Source organism: Bufo gargarizans, chromosome 4, assembly GCF_014858855.1.
Source record: "Bufo gargarizans isolate SCDJY-AF-19 chromosome 4, ASM1485885v1, whole genome shotgun sequence".
NCBI classification, from domain to species: domain Eukaryota; kingdom Metazoa; phylum Chordata; class Amphibia; order Anura; family Bufonidae; genus Bufo; species Bufo gargarizans.
In genome coordinates this window covers 47,223,756-47,237,871 of record NC_058083.1, presented here as the reverse complement: position 1 = coordinate 47,237,871, position 14,116 = coordinate 47,223,756, and positions in this window count along the sequence as shown.

Sequence of the window (14,116 nt, the reverse complement as noted above, 5' to 3'; positions counted from 1 at the left end):
GGGTTCGAGAAGTTCGGCCGAACATCCCGGAAATGTTCGGGTTCGGGATCCGAACCCGATCCGAACTTCGTCCCGAACCCGAACCCCATTGAAGTCAATGGGGACCCGAACTTTTCGGCACTAAAAAGGCTGTAAAACAGCCCAGGAAAGAGCTAGAGGGCTGCAAAAGGCAGCAACATGTAGGTAAATCCCCTGCAAACAAATGTGGATAGGGAAATGAATTAAAATAAAAATTAAATAAATAAAAATTAACCAAAATCAATTGGAGAGAGGTTCCATAGCAGAGAATCTGGCTTCCCGTCACCCACCACTGGAACAGTCCATTCTCAGATATTTAGGCCCCGGCACCCAGGCAGAGGAGAGAGGTCCCGTAACAGAGAATCTGTCTTCATGTCAGCAGAGAATTAGTCTGCATGTCATAGCAGAGAATGAGGCTTCACGTCAGCCACCACTGCAACAGTCCATTGGCATATATTTAGGCCCAGCACCCAGGCAGAGGAGGGAGGTCCCGTAACAGAGAATCTGTCTTCATGTCAGCAGAGAATTAGTCTGCATGTCATAGCAGAGAATGAGGCTTCACGTCAGCCACCACTGCAACAGTCCATTGTCATAAATTTAGGCCCAGCACCCAGGCAGAGGAGAGAGGTCCCGTAACAGAGAATCTGGCTTCATGTCAGCAGAGAATCAGTCTTCATATCATAGCAGAGAATCAGGCTTCACGTCACCCACCACTGTAAGAGTCAATTTTCATAAATTTAGGCCCAGAACCCAGGCAGAGGAGAAAGGTCCCGTAACAGACAATCTGGCTTCATGTCAGCAGAGAATCAGTCTTCATATCATAGCAGAGAATCAGGCTTCACGTCACCCACCACTGTAAGAGTCAATTTTCATAAATTTAGGCCCAGAACCCAGGCAGAGGAGAAAGGTCCCGTAACAGACAATCTGGCTTCATGTCAGCAGAGAATCAGTCTTCATATCATAGCAGAGAATCAGGCTTCACGTCACCCACCACTGTAAGAGTCAATTTTCATAAATTTAGGCCCAGAACCCAGGCAGAGGAGAAAGGTCCCGTAACAGACAATCTGGCTTCATGTCAGCAGAGAATCAGTCTTCATATCATAGCAGAGAATCAGGCTTCACGTCACCCACCACTGTAAGAGTCAATTTTCATAAATTTAGGCCCAGAACCCAGGCAGAGGAGAAAGGTCCCGTAACAGACAATCTGGCTTCATGTCAGCAGAGAATCAGTCTTCATATCATAGCAGAGAATCAGGCTTCACGTCACCCACCACTGTAAGAGTCAATTTTCATAAATTTAGGCCCAGAACCCAGGTAGAGGAGAAAGGTCCCGTAACAGACAATCTGGCTTCATGACAGCAGAGAATCAGTCTGCATGTCATAGCAGAGAATCAGGCTTCACGTCAGCCACCACTGCAACAGTCCATTGTCATAAATTTAGGCCCAGCACCCAGGCAGAGGAGAGAGGTCCCGTAACAGAGGATCTGGCTTCATGTCAGCAGAGAATCAGTCTGCATGTCATAGCAGAGAATGAGGCTTCACGTCAGCCACCACTGCAACAGTCCATTGGCATATATTTAGGCCCAGCACACACACAGGCAGAGGAGAGAGGTCCCGTAACAGACAATCTGGCTTCATGTCAGCAGAGAATTAGTCTGCATGTCATAGCAGAGAATGAGGCTTCACGTCACCCACCACTGCAACAGTCCATTGGCATATATTCAGGCCCAGCACCCAGGCAGAGGAGAGAGGTCCCGTAACAGAGGATCTGGCTTCATGTCAGCAGAGAATCAGTCTGCATGTCATAGCAGAGAATCAGGCTTCACGTCAGCCACCACTGCAACAGTCCATTGTCATAAATTTAGGCCCAGCACCCAGGCAGAGGAGAGAGGTCCCGTAACAGAGGATCTGGCTTCATGTCAGCAGAGAATCAGTCTGCATGTCATAGCAGAGAATCAGGCTTCACGTCAGCCACCACTGCAACAGTCCATTGTCATAAATTTAGGCCCAGCACCCAGGCAGAGGAGAGAGGTCCCGTAACAGACAATCTGGCTTCATGTCAGCAGAGAATTAGTCTGCATGTCATAGCAGAGAATCAGGCTTCATGTCAGCCACCACTGCAACAGTCCATTGGCATATATTTAGGCCTAGCACACAGGCAGAGGAGAGGTTCATTCAACTTTGGGTAGCATCGCAATATAATGGTAAAATGAAAATAAAAATAGGATTGAATGAGGAAGTGCCCTGGAGTCCAATAATATATGGTTATGGGGAGGTAGTTAATGTCTAATCTGGACAAGGGACGGACAGGTCCTGTGGGATCCATGCCTGGTTCATTTTTATGAACGTCAGCTTGTCCACATTGGCTGTAGACAGGCGGCTGCGTTTGTCTGTAATGACGCCCCCTGCCGTGCTGAATACACGTTCAGACAAAACGCTGGCTGCCGGGCAGGCCAGCACCTCCAAGGCATAAAAGGCTAGCTCTGGCCACGTGGACAATTTAGAGACCCAGAAGTTGAATGGGGCCGAACCATCAGTCAGTACGTGGAGGGGTGTGCACACGTACTGTTCCACCATGTTAGTGAAATGTTGCCTCCTGCTAACACGTTGCGTATCAGGTGGTGGTGCAGTTAGCTGTGGCGTGTTGACAAAAGTTTTCCACATCTCTGCCATGCTAACCCTGCCCTCAGAGGAGCTGGCCGTGACACAGCTGCCTTGGCGACCTCTTGCTCCTCCTCTGCCTTGGCCTTGGGCTTCCACTTGTTCCCCTGTGACATTTGGGAATGCTCTCAGTAGCGCGTCTACCAACGTGCGCTTGTACTCGCGCATCTTCCTATCACGCTCCAGTGCAGGAAGTAAGGTGGGCACATTGTCTTTGTAGCGTGGATCCAGCAGGGTGGCAACCCAGTAGTCCGCACAGGTTAAAATGTGGGCAACTCTGCTGTCGTTGCGCAGGCACTGCAGCATGTAGTCGCTCATGTGTGCCAGGCTGCCCAGGGGTAAGGACAAGCTGTCCTCTGTGGGAGGCGTATCGTCATCGTCCTGCCTTTCCCCCCAGCCACGCACCAGTGATGGACCCGAGCTGCGTTGGGTGCCACCCCGCTGTGACCATGCTTCATCCTCATCCTCCTCCACCTCCTCCTCATCCTCGTCCTCCTCGTCCTCCAGTAGTGGGCCCTGGCTGGCCACATTTGTACCTGGCCTCTGCTGTTGCAAAAAACCTCCCTCTGAGTCACTTCGAAGAGACTGGCCTGAAAGTGCTAAAAATGACCCCTCTTCCTCATCCTCCTCCTCCTCCTCCTGGGCCACCTCCTGTTCCATCATCGCCCTAAGTGTTTTCTCAAGGAGACATAGAAGTGGTATTGTAACGCTGATAACGGTGTCATCGCCACTGGCCATGTTGGTGGAGTACTCGAAACAGCGCAACAGGGCACACAGGTCTCGCATGGAGGCCCAGTCATTGGTGGTGAAGTGGTGCTGTTCTGTAGTGCGACTGACCCGTGCGTGCTGCAGCTGAAACTCCACTATGGCCTGCTGCTGCTCGCACAGTCTGTCCAGCATGTGCAAGGTGGAGTTCCACCTGGTGGGCACGTCGCATATGAGGCGGTGAGCGGGAAGGCCGAAGTTACGCTGTAGCGCAGACAGGCGAGCAGCGGCAGGATGTGAACGCCGGAAGCGCGAACAGACGGCCCGCACTTTATGCAGCAGCTCTGACATGTCGGGGTAGTTGTGAATGAACTTCTGCACCACCAAATTCAGCACATGCGCCAAGCAAGGGATGTGCGTCAAATTGGCTAGTCCCAGAGCTGCAACGAGATTTCGCCCATTATCACACACCACCAGGCCGGGCTTGAGGCTCACCGGCAGCAACCACTCGTCGGTCTGTTGTTCAATACCCCGCCACAACTCCTGTGCGGTGTGGGGCCTGTCCCCCAAACATATGAGTTTCAGAATGGCCTGCTGACGTTTACCCCGGGCTGTGCTGAAGTTGGTGGTGAAGGTGTGTGGCTGACTGGATGAGCAGGTGGAAGAAGAGGAGGAGGAAGCCGAGAAGGAGGAGGTGGCAACAGGAGGCAAAGAATGTTGCCCTGCGATCCTTGGCGGCGGCAGGACGTGCGCCAAACAGCTCTCCGCCTGGGGCCCAGCTGCCACTACATTTACCCAGTGTGCAGTTAGGGAGATATAGCGTCCCTGGCCGTGCTTACTGGTCCACGTATCTGTGGTTAGGTGGACCTTGCTACAGATGGCGTTGCGCAGTGCACACTTGATTTTATCGGATACTTGGTTGTGCAGGGAAGGCACGGCTCTCTTGGAGAAGTAGTGCCGGCTGGGAACAACATACTGTGGGACAGCAAGCGACATGAGCTGTTTGAAGCTGTCTGTGTCCACCAGCCTAAATGACAGCATTTCATAGGCCAGTAGTTTAGAAATGCTGGCATTCAGGGCCAGGGATCGAGGGTGGCTAGGTGGGAATTTACGCTTTCTATCAAATGTTTGTGAGATGGAGAGCTGAACGCTGGCGTGTGACATGGTTGAGACGCTTGGTGACGGAGGTGGTGGTGGTGGTCAAGGCCGGCCTTTGGGGTGTGCGGGCTGTGCGGCCGCACAGGGCGCCATAGCAACAGGGGCGCCGTGCGGCCGACAGCTCGCAATGTAATATGCGGCAGGCGAGGCGGCACTTGTGTTCTCCCTCGGGGCGGGCCCCCCGCCCCCCTCCATCTCCCCCTCCCCTGTATCCAGCAGGGGGCGCCCGGCGCCCGTTGCGGTTTAAAAAAAATAAAAAAGTTGCTTATATAAGTTCGGGCGGCTGGCGGCGCCCCTCATGCTGCGCCGCCTGAGCGGCTGAGGCTGAGCGCTTGCTGCTCTAAAGAATCCTGCCTGCGCCTGCTGTGTGCTGTTAATGTAGCATGGCCGAGCTCTGTTCGATCCGCGGTACAGGAGCTTTTGTTTCCTGTACCCGGCCGGACTGACAGGAAGTGCTCACTTAGTGTGCACTTCCTGTCAGTCCGGCCGGGTACAGGAAACAAATGCTCCTGTACCGCGGATCGAACAGAGCTCGGCCACGCTACACTAGAGGTGGGGGGAATGAGAGTGACAAGGGGGGAGGGGGAGAGGAAATAATGAGAGTAAAAAGGGGGGAGGGGGAGAGGAAATAATGAGAGTAAAAAGGGGGGAGGGGGGGGGGGAAATAATGAGTGACAAGAGGGGGGGGGGAAATAATGAGTGACAAGAGGGGGGGGGGAATAATGAGTGACAAGGGGGGAGGGAGGGGGAAATAATGAGAGTGACAAGGGAGGGGGGGTGGAATAATGAGAGTGACAAGGGAGGGGGGGTGGAATAATGAGAGTGACAAGGGAGGGGGGTGGAATAAGTCCAGATCATCTTATTGTCCTGGTGGTAAGTAGACAATGCAATATGTTTATTATTTAACTGTTTAGTTATTAATACTACATTGGAAACTAATTTTCTCAGCTGGACACCGGCCGGCACTGCGCATGCGCTGGGAGCCTCACCAGCGGTTAGGGTAGGGAAAAAGCACTGGCCCGTACGTAATTTTTCCCTTCCCTAACCGCTGGTGAGGCTCCCGATGCATGCGCAGTGTCGGCCGGTGTTCAGCTGAGAACATCCATCCGATCACTGCGCCTGCGCATTGGCCCATAGTTTTTCCCTACCCTAACCGCCGGCGAGGCTCCTGGCGCATGCGCACTCTGCTGTGAAATTTCCCTAACCTGTCGTTGTGCGCCTGCGCGGCGCTGCACACCTCCTCACGTCATGTCCGGTGCGACCGGAAGTGACGAGGGTAGGGAAATCTCACGAAGTAGGGAAGTATAACATTACACTGGCCTTTGGGGTGTGTGGGCTGGTAACTACTTGGTTGGATAGTCAGCCAGCCTATGCCATGATGCCAGCAACAAGCAGTGTTTTTTGGGTTTTTTTTGGGGGGGGGGGGGGCGCCACAAGGTTAGCTCGCACAGGGCGCCTGAACACCTAAGGCCGGCCCTGGTGGTGGTGTTGGTGGTACATCCCCTGTTTGCTGGGCGGCAGGTGCCAACGTTCCTCCAGAGGCGGAGGAAGAGGCCGAGGCGGCAGCAGCAGAATAGGCCGAGGCGGCAGCAGCAGAAGAGGTAGCAGGGGGAGCCTGAGTGACTTCCTTGGTTTTAAGGTGTTTACTCCACTGCAGTTCATGCTTTGCATGCAGGTGCCTGGTCATGCAGGTTGTGCTCAGGTTCAGAACGTTAATGCCTCGCTTCAGGCTCTGATGGCACAGCGTGCAAACCACTCGGGTCTTGTCGTCAGCACATTGTTTGAAGAAGTGCCATGCCAGGGAACTCCTTGAAGCTGCCTTTGGGGTGCTCGGTCCCAGATGGCGGCGGTCAGTAGCAGGCGGAGTCTCTTGGCGGCGGGTGTTCTGCTTTTGCCCACTGCTCCCTCTTTTGCTACGCTGTTGGCTCGGTCTCACCACTGCCTCTTCCTCCGAACTGTGAAAGTCAGTGGCACGACCTTCATTCCATGTGGGGTCTAGGACCTCATCGTCCCCTGCATCGTCTTCCACCCAGTCTTGATCCCTGACCTCCTGTTCAGTCTGCACACTGCAGAAAGACGCAGCAGTTGGCACCTGTGTTTCGTCATCATCAGAGACATGCTGAGGTGGTATTCCCATGTCCTCATCATCAGGAAACATAAGTGGTTGTGCGTCAGTGCATTCTATGTCTTTCACCGCTGGGGAAGGGCTAGGTGGATGCCCTTGGGAAACCCTGCCAGCGGAGTCTTCAAACAGCATAAGAGACTGCTGCATAACTTGAGGCTGAGACAGTTTCCCTGGTATGCATGGGGGTGATGTGACAGACCGATGGGGTTGGTTTTCAGGCGCCATCTGTGCGCTTTCTGCAGAAGACTGGGTGGGAGATAATGTGAACGTGCTGGATCCACTGTCGGCCACCCAATTGACTAATGCCTGTACCTGCTCAGGCCTTACCATCCTTAGAACGGCATTGGGCCCCACCATATATCGCTGTAAATTCTGGCGGCTACTGGGACCTGAGGTAGTTGGTACACTAGGACGTGTGGATGTGGCAGAACGGCCACGTCCTCTCCCAGCACCAGAGGGTCCACTAACACCACCACGACCATGTCCACGTCCGCGTCCCTTACTAGATGTTTTTCTCATTGTTATGGTTCACCACAACAACAAATATATTATTTGGCCCAATGTATTGTATTCAAATTCAGCGGGATATAAATTTGAGGCCTAGTATTTAGGCGCTGGGTGACCGGTATGGATTTAGTGACAGAATTAGACTTGGAAATGCACAGAAGCGTGTGTGTGAAGTTATTCTGAATGACCCAATGTGCACCTTGAATATTATATACCCTTTTTGGGATAGATTTCAAATAGCTCTGATATAGCAGGAACCACTAAATTATGAAATTGCTAAATTGGGAATTGTACTTCAACCCAGAACAAAAAATGTGCTTTGACGGGCACTAAATAACTTTCCCAGCTACAACAGGACAGCGGTAACGAGAGATTTAGAGGGATTTAAATTTGAGGCCTAGTATTTAGGCGCTGGGTGACAGGTATGGGTTTAGTGACAGAATTAGACTTGGAAATACACAGTAGCGGGTGTGTGTGAAGTTATTCTGAATGACCCAATGTGCACCTTCAATATTATATACCCTTTTTGGGATAGATTTCAAATAGCTCTGATATAGCAGGAACCACTAAATTATGAAATTGCTAAATTGGGAATTGTACTTCAACCCAGAACAAAAAATGTGCTTTGACGGACACTAAATAACTTTCCCAGCTACAACAGGACAGCGGTAACGAGAGATTTAGAGGGATTTAAATTTGAGGCCTAGTATTTAGGCGCTGGGTGACAGGTATGGGTTTAGTGACAGAATTAGACTTGGAAATGCACAGTAGCGTGTGTGTGAAGTTATTCTGAATGACCCTATGTGCACCTTCAATATTATATACCCTTTTAGGGATAGATTTCAAATAGCTCTGATATAGCAGAAACCACTAAATTATGAAATTGCTAAATTGGGAATTGTACTTCAACCCAGAACAAAAAATGTGCTTTGACGGACACTAAATATCTTGCCCAGCAACAACAGTACAGCGGTGGGTAACGAGAGATTTAGAGGGATTTAAATTTGAGGCCTAGTATTTAGGCGCTGGGTCACCGGTATGGATTTAGTGACAGAATTAGACTTGGAAATGCACAGAAGCGTGTGTGTGAAGTTATTCTGAATGACCCTATGTGCACCTTCAATATTATATACCCTTTTAGGGATAGATTTCAAATAGCTCTGATATAGCAGAAACCACTAAATTATGAAATTGCTAAATTGGGAATTGTACTTCAACCCAGAACAAAAAATGTGCTTTGACGGACACTAAATATCTTGCCCAGCAACAACAGTACAGCGGTGGGTAACGAGAGATTTAGAGGGATTTAAATTTGAGGCCTAGTATTTAGGCGCTGGGTCACCGGTATGGATTTAGTGACAGAATTAGACTTGGAAATGCACAGAAGCGTGTGTGTGAAGTTATTCTGAATGACCCTATGTGCACCTTCAATATTATATACCCTTTTAGGGATAGATTTCAAATAGCTCTGATATAGCAGAAACCACTAAATTATGAAATTGCTAAATTGGGAATTGTACTTCAACCCAGAACAAAAAATGTGCTTTGACGGACACTAAATATCTTGCCCAGCAACAACAGTACAGCGGTGGGTAACGAGAGATTTAGAGGGATTTAAATTTGAGGCCTAGTATTTAGGCGCTGGGTCACCGGTATGGATTTAGTGACAGAATTAGACTTGGAAATGCACAGAAGCGTGTGTGTGAAGTTATTCTGAATGACCCTATGTGCACCTTCAATATTATATACCCTTTTAGGGATAGATTTCAAATAGCTCTGATATAGCAGAAACCACTAAATTATGAAATTGCTAAATTGGGAATTGTACTTCAACCCAGAACAAAAAATGTGCTTTGACGGACACTAAATATCTTGCCCAGCAACAACAGTACAGCGGTAACGAGAGATTTAGAGGGATTTAAATTTGAGGCCTAGTATTTAGGCGCTGGGTGACAGGTATGGGTTTAGTGACAGAATTAGACTTGGAAATACACAGTAGCGGGTGTGTGTGAAGTTATTCTGAATGACCCAATGTGCACCTTCAATATTATATACCGTTTTTGGGATAGATTTCAAATAGCTCTGATATAGCAGGAACCACTAAATTATGAAATTGCTAAATTGGGAATTGTATTTCAACCCAGAACAAGAAATGTGCTTGAACGGACACTAAATAACTCGCCCAGCTACAGCACTAGGGACAGATTTAGCTGGATATAAATTTGAGGCCTAGTATTTAGGCGCTGGGTGACCGGTATGGATTTAGTGACAGAATTAGACTGGGATATGGCCAAAAAATAAACAGACTATTGCTGGTTAAATGCACTTGGTGTGACAGCTTCACCCTGATGTAGGCTTTAGCCAAAAAACAACCACACCATTGAGGGTTAAATGCACTTGGTGACAGGCGCAGCTTGCCCCTGATTTTGTATATGGCCAAAAAATGAACAGACTATTGCTGGTTAAATGCACTTGGTGTGACAGCTTCACCCTGATGTAGGCTTTAGCCAAAAAACAACCACACCATTGAGGGTTAAATGCACTTGGTGACAGGCGCAGCTTGCCCCTGATTTTGTATATGGCCAAAAAATGAACAGACTATTGCTGGTTAAATGCACTTGGTGTCACAGCTTCACCCTGATGTAGGCTTTAGCCAAAAAACAACCACACCATTGAGGGTTAAATGCACTTGGTGACAGGCGCAGCTTGCCCCTGATTTTGTATATGGCCAAAAAATGAACAGACTATTGCTGGATAAATGCACTTGGTGTGACAGCTTCACCCTGATGTAGGCTTTAGCCAAAAAACAACCACACCATTGAGGGTTAAATGCACTTGGTCGCAGCTTGTGCTGGCGCACCACAAGACACAAAATGGCCGCCGATCACCCCAGAAAAATGAGACTGACAAACGGTCTGTGCAGCCTAAAAACAGTGAGCAATTGAGGATCAGCAGCTCAATGATCCACAGCTGCAGATCGATCAGTTAATCAAGTCCTTTGGAGGAGTTAATCTGCCTAATCTCGCCCTACTGTCGCAGCCGCAACCTCTCCCTACGCTAATCAGAGCAGAGTGACGGGCGGCGCTATGTGACTCCAGCTTAAATAGAGGCTGGGTCACATGGTGCTCTGGCCAATCACAGCCATGCCAATAGTAGGCATGGCTGTGATGGCCTCTTGGGGCAAGTAGTATGACGCTTGTTGATTGGCTGCTTTGCAGCCTTTCAAAAAGCGCCAAGAAAGCGTCACAAAAGCGCCAAGAAAGCGACGAACACCGAACCCGAACCCGGACTTTTACGAAAATGTCCGGGTTCGGGTCCGTGTCACGGACACCCCAAAATTCGGTACGAACCCGAACTATACAGTTCGAGTTCGCTCATCCCTACTCAGGACAGGTCATCTGATTGAGAGGGTTCCTTCTACCAGCACCACTACCAATCAGCTGTTTGAAGAGAGCGCAGTGCTCCAGTTAGCGCTGTGGCTTCCTCACAGCATTCCAAGCACAGCGCCGCACTTTCTAAAGTGGCTGTTTCTGGTACTGCAGCCCAGACCCATTCATTTGCATGTAGGAGGAGAACATAATGTCACTTGCTTAGGAAGAGTCCACAGCGCTCAACAGAGCATTGCGGCTTCTTTAACCCCTTTCCGACCACCCTATGTAAAAATACATCAGCGCTCAGGCATGGGGGGGTTCTCAGCGGAGGGTTCTCAGCGCAGGAGCGCTGACTGATGGGGGTTCTCAGCGGAGGGTTCTCAGCGGAGGAGCGCTGACTGATGGGGGGTCTCAGCGGAGGAGTGATGACTGATGGGGGGTCTCAGCGGAGGAGCGCTGACTGATGGGGGGTCTCCGCGGAGGAGTGATGACTGATGGGGGTCTCAGTGGAGGAGCGCTGACTGATGGGGGGGTTCTCAGCTGAGGAGTGCTGACTGATGGGAGGGTCTCAGTGAAGGAGCGCTGACAGATGTGGGGGTCTCAGCGGAGGAGCGCTGACTGATGGGGGTCTCAGCGGAGGAGCGCTGACTGATGGGGGGTCTCAGCGGAGGAGCGCTGACTGATGGGGGAGTCTCAGCGGAGGAGCGGTGACTGATGGGGGGTCTCAGCGGAGGAGCGCTGAATGATGGGGGGGGTCTCAGCAGAGGAGTGATGACTGATGAGGGGTCTCAGCGGAGGAGCGCTGACTGATGGGGGGTCTCAGCGGAGGAGCGCTGACTGAAGGGAGGGTCTCAGCGGAGGAGTGATGACTGATAGGGGGTCTCAGCGTAGGAGCGCTGACTGATGGGGGGTCTCAGCGGAGGAGCGCTGACTGATGGGGGAGTCTCAGCGGAGGAGCGGTGACTGATGGGGGGTCTCAGCGGAGGAGCGCTGACTGATGGGGGGGGTCTCAGCAGAGGAGCGCTGACTGATGGGGGGTTCTCAGCGGAGGAGTGATGACTGATGGGGGTCTCAGCGGAGGAGCGCTGACTGATGGGAGGGTCTCAGCGGTGGAGTGATGACTGATGGGGGGTCTCAGTGAAGGAGTGCTGACAGATGGGGGGGTCTCAGCGGAGGAGCGCTGACTGATGGGAGGGTCTCAGCGGAGGAGTGATGACTGATGGGGGGTCTCAGTGAAGGAGTGCTGACAGATGGGGGGGTCTCAGCGGAGGAGCGCTGACTGATGGGGGATCTCAGCGGAGGAGCGCTGACTGATGGGGGGTTCTCAGCGGAGGAGTGATGACTGATGGGGGGTCTCAGCGGAGGAGCGCTGACTAATGGGGGGTCTCAGCGGAGGAGTGCTGACTGATGAGGGAGTCTCAGCGGAGGAGCGCTGACTGATGGGGGGGTCTCAGCGGAGGAGTGATGACTGATGAGGGGTCTCAGCGGAGGAGCGCTGACTGATGGGGGGTCTCAGCGGAGGAGTGATGACTGATGGGGGGTCTCAGTGAAGCAGCGCTGACAGATGGGGGGGTCTCAGCGGAGGAGCGCTGACTGATGGGGGGTCTCAGCGGAGGAGCGCTGACTGATGGGGGGTTCTCAGCGGAGGAGTGATGACTGATGGGGGGTCTCAGCGGAGGAGCGCTGACTAATGGGGGGTCTCAGCGGAGGAGTGCTGACTGATGGGGGAGTCTCAGCGGAGGAGCGCTGAATGATGGGGGGGTTTCAGCGGAGGAGTGATGACTGATGAGGGGTCTCAGCGGAGGAGCGCTGACTGATGGGGGGTCTCAGCGGAGGAGCGCTGACTGATGGGAGGGTCTCAGCGGAGGAGTGATGACTGATGGGGGGTCTCAGCGGAGGAGCGCTGACTGATGGGAGGGTCTCAGCGGAGGAGCGCTGACTGATGGGGGGGTCTCTGCAGAGGAGCGCTGAATGATGGGGGGGTCTCAGCGGAGGAGTGATGACTGATGGGGGGTTCTCAGCAGAGGAGCGCTGAATGATGGGGGGTCTCAGCGGAGGAGTGATGACTGATGGGGGGTCTCAGCGGAGGAGCGCTGACTGATGGGGTTTTCAGCGGAGGGGCGCTGACTGATGGGGGGTCTCAGCGGAGGAGCGCTGACTGATGGGGGTCTCAGCGGAGGAGCGCTGACTGATGGGGGGTCTCAGCGGAGGAGTGATGACTGATGGGTGGTCTCAGCAGAGGAGCGCTGACTGATGGGGGGTCTCAGCGGAGGAGCGCTGACTGATGGGGGAGTCTCAGCGGAGGAGCGCTGACTGATGGGGGAGTCTCAGCGGAGGAGCGCTGACTGATGGGGGTTCTCAGCGGAGGAGCGCTGACTGATGGGGGGTCTCAGCGGAGGAGCGCTGACTGATGGGGGTTCTCAGCGGAGGAGCGCTGACTGATGGGGGGTCTCAGCGGAGGAGCGCTGACTGATGGGGGGTCTCAGCGGAGGAGCGCTGACTGATGGGGGAGTCTCAGCGGAGGAGCGCTGACTGATGGGGGGGTCTCAGCAGAGGAGCGCTGACTGATGGGGGGTTCTCAGCGGAGGAGTGCTGACTGATGGGGGGTCTCAGCGGAGGGGCGCTGACTGATGGGAAGGTCTCAGCGGAGGAGTGATGACTGATGGGGGGTCTCAGTGAAGGAGCGCTGACAGATGGGGGGTCTCAGCGGAGGAGCGCTGACTGATGGCGGGTCTCAGCGGAGGAGCGCTGACTGATGGGGGGTTCTCAGCGGAGGAGTGATGACTGATGGGGGGTCTCAGCGGAGGAGCGCTGACTAATGGGGGGTCTCAGCGGAGGAGTGCTGACTGATGGGGGGTCTCAGCGGAGGAGCGCTGACTGATGGGAGGGTCTCAGCGGAGGAGCGCTGACTGATGGGGGGTCTCAGCGGAGGAGTGCTGACTGATGGGGGGTCTCAGCGGAGGAGCGCTGACTGAAGGGAGGGTCTCAGCGGAGGAGTGATGACTGATAGGGGGTCTCAGCGTAGGAGCGCTGACTGATGGGGGGTCTCAGCGGAGGAGCGCTGACTGATGGGGGAGTCTCAGCGGAGGAGCGGTGACTGATGGGGGGTCTCAGCGGAGGAGCGCTGACTGATGGGGGGGGTCTCAGCAGAGGAGCGCTGACTGATGGGGGGTTCTCAGCGGAGGAGTGATGACTGATGGGGGTCTCAGCGGAGGAGCGCTGACTGATGGGAGGGTCTCAGCGGAGGAGTGATGACTGATGGGGGGTCTCAGTGAAGGAGTGCTGACAGATGGGGGGGTCTCAGCGGAGGAGCGCTGACTGATGGGAGGGTCTCAGCGGAGGAGTGATGACTGATGGGGGGTCTCAGTGAAGGAGTGCTGACAGATGGGGGGGTCTCAGCGGAGGAGCGCTGACTGATGGGGGATCTCAGCGGAGGAGCGCTGACTGATGGGGGGTTCTCAGCGGAGGAGTGATGACTGATGGGGGGTCTCAGCGGAGGAGCGCTGACTAATGGGGGGTCTCAGCGGAGGAGTGCTGACTGATGAGGGAGTCTCAGCGGAGGAGCGCTGAA